Genomic DNA, 2500 nt, shown 5'->3' with positions numbered 1-2500 from the left:
CCGTGCGTCGGGTGGGGAGCGTGCGTCGTTGCTGGCGTCTTGCGACGAGCGTATTTCCCTGCTGCGCAAGAGGGAGTCCTGAGTATTTAGCCTCCGTCGCCTGACCTTATGCCTTGTCGGAAGGTCATCGCCATCACTCGGCCCACTCGTGAGTGCTTATTTATTCACGTGTGGATATGTTCATGTTTATAGATAAGGGTTGATGTGTTACATTATCCTCGTTCTTTGCATGTCCACTGGCAGAGGATGTTTATTATCCTTTTCCCGTGTTTTATAAACGACCATACATATAAACACGATTTCCCCTCGTCCATTATTAACCCTCCTCTCGACGACATGCCCTCCATCTGCGATAAGGGCGACGCAACCCCTCCGCGCTGAATAATTTAGGCCTCTCGCCACATAAATCTCCCCCCGCGTCGCGGCGCCGCGATAATGAGGTGTCCAGCGAGCGACAACTCCAAGGTTCGGAAATTGTACGGGAAATGAGTGAAAAGCCGCACATGCGCCGTCGGCCGCCGAAAGAGCCTTTCCTATCGGCTGAGGACCGCGGGCGTATAAGAGACGGCTGGGCTTCGGGGCCGAGTTGCAGCTGACCAGTGGGCGGGAGCGAGTCGGGAGCGTGGGAGCGGGCGCGAACGAGGAGACGACTCGACTTACCGGTACGTTTGGCCTTTTTCCGAGTTTGGACTTCGAAGGGAAGCTTTTGGTCCTTTCTTCATTTCTTTTGCAATCTTTTGCCTTTCTTTCTCTCTGATTCCTTTTTTTCCCTATTATCTCATTACTATAATGATCACTAATCTCTTGTCAGTTTAATTGGAGTTTCCTTTAAAAAGGTTGAATTATTGGACATTTCATTTGCGTTGGGAAACTCGCAGAAGGAAGTGGTAGAGCGAAGTTTTTATTTAAAGGTACTTTTTGTTTGTGTGCTCAGGGGTGGTTGTGGATTTTTCTCCATGTAAACTATCGATTTGTTGAGCTTTGGTATAATTTCTGCGTTTATAGGAGCAAATCTTTAATGATTAGAAAATGATTCTGTTCGTGTCAAAGCTTAGATGTCAACAGGAAATTAAGAAATGAAGACGTAAATTCTTTTATTCCAAGGGCATCAGGTGAGATAACACTTGAAATACCTTTTCCTTGTGTCTTCAGCCGAAAAAGGCGTTCGGTGTGTGCATAAGCCATGAATTATTATGACGATAGGTGAGTGAACAAATGAAGGATGGCAAAAAAAATTCTGGTAATTAAGAAAAAAGAAAATTTCTATAATTCTTGGCTTCAGTTCTGCAATCGTACTATTTAGATTTATTATTATTATCATTATTATTATTATTGTTATTATTATTATTATTATAGATTCTTTCTGCTTGATCCTTCGGTCGTTTTATCGGCCTGGGTCGGCGGACGGGGAGGAGGTCCTCGAACACCCCTTTAGCGCCTCCTCGAGGGTTCGCTTACGTAACGATGGGGAAAGGGGAGAGGGGGAGGAAGAGAGGAGAGGGAGAAGCTGATCTTGAAAGGAAAGGGAAGGAGGGTAGAGGGATGAGGAGAAAATAGGCTGGACATGTAGGGCTACAGGGGGAGTTTGCCTGTCCATACATCAGTCTTCCCGGTCTGACCTTTCTACTTCTCAAAACAACTGCGTTGGTCGTCTGGTTCTCAACGCCTCCGCACCCCCCTTCTCCCTCTCTCCCTCTCTCCCACTCTCCCTCCCTCCCTCCCTCCCTCCCTCCCTCCCTCCCTCCCTCCCTCCCTCCCTCCCTCCCTCCCTCCCTCCCTCCCTCCCTCCCTCCAATTCCTTCCCCCCTCCGCTTCTCCTTCTCCCTCCCCTGGCCTCTCTTCTCCCCCCTTCCTCCCCCCCCCCCCTGTGGCACCATGGCTCGCCGACCCCTCACCCTGACCTTGGCATGTGACGCAACGCCCTGGCCTTCTCTGACTGGGTGGCCTGAGCGAAGGGTGGATGGGAGGAGACTGAGAAAAGAGGAGAGAAAGAGATTTTGGAGGAATACTGGAAGAGAGAAAGTGAAATAAAGGGAAGGAAGGAAAGAAGGGACGAGGATGAGGAGAAAAGTGTGTAAGGTAAAACGAGGACTAATAAGGGAAGACTTCATGAAGGGAAGACATGTGTGATGTGGTGGGCAGAGGGCGAAGATCGTTGCAAATATAGTAACAGAAGAAAAAGTTAAAGAAGGAAAAACAAGTAGGAAGGAAGGAAATAGAAGGAAAGGGCAAGAAAGGCAGAGAAGAAGTGGGGAAATAGAAGAGAAGGACATTGAGAATAAAAAGAAGAATGAAGACCGGGAGAGAGGGCGTGGCGAAGGAAAGGAGAGAGCAAACAAGGGCCAAAGGAAGAGCGTCTAAGCGGCCGCCCATCCGCCCTTGTTTATTTTCCTTTCGGTTTGTGGAACGGGCGCCCGAGGGACCTGGCGCGCCCTCGGCAAACATGGGGGACCTCAGCCGCTGCGGGAAGCGCGGCCTCAAAGAAGCCCTTCAGGAGGCG

The 2500-nt window shown here is 49.6% G+C and overlaps 1 protein-coding gene across 19 annotated transcripts in view; it reads left to right on the top strand.

Annotated features, from left to right (window-relative positions):
• Nucleotides 1-2500, top strand: part of LOC113815331 (excitatory amino acid transporter 3) — a 257235-nt gene that overhangs the window by 205953 nt on the left and 48782 nt on the right. The window contains exon 1 of one of the 19 annotated variants that reach the window (XM_070144393.1): nt 511-662. The exons of 17 other annotated variants lie outside the window; for them this stretch is intronic. The gene's annotated coding sequence lies outside the window, so the exon portion shown is untranslated. Of the gene's footprint in view, nt 1-510; nt 663-2500 lie in introns of those variants that run through there. One more of the 19 variants, XM_070144436.1, reaches the window with a different exon arrangement.

Source organism: Penaeus vannamei, chromosome 3 (genome assembly GCF_042767895.1).
Source record: "Penaeus vannamei isolate JL-2024 chromosome 3, ASM4276789v1, whole genome shotgun sequence".
Lineage (NCBI taxonomy): Eukaryota > Metazoa > Arthropoda > Malacostraca > Decapoda > Penaeidae > Penaeus > Penaeus vannamei.
This window is presented reverse-complemented; position numbering and strand designations above follow the sequence as displayed.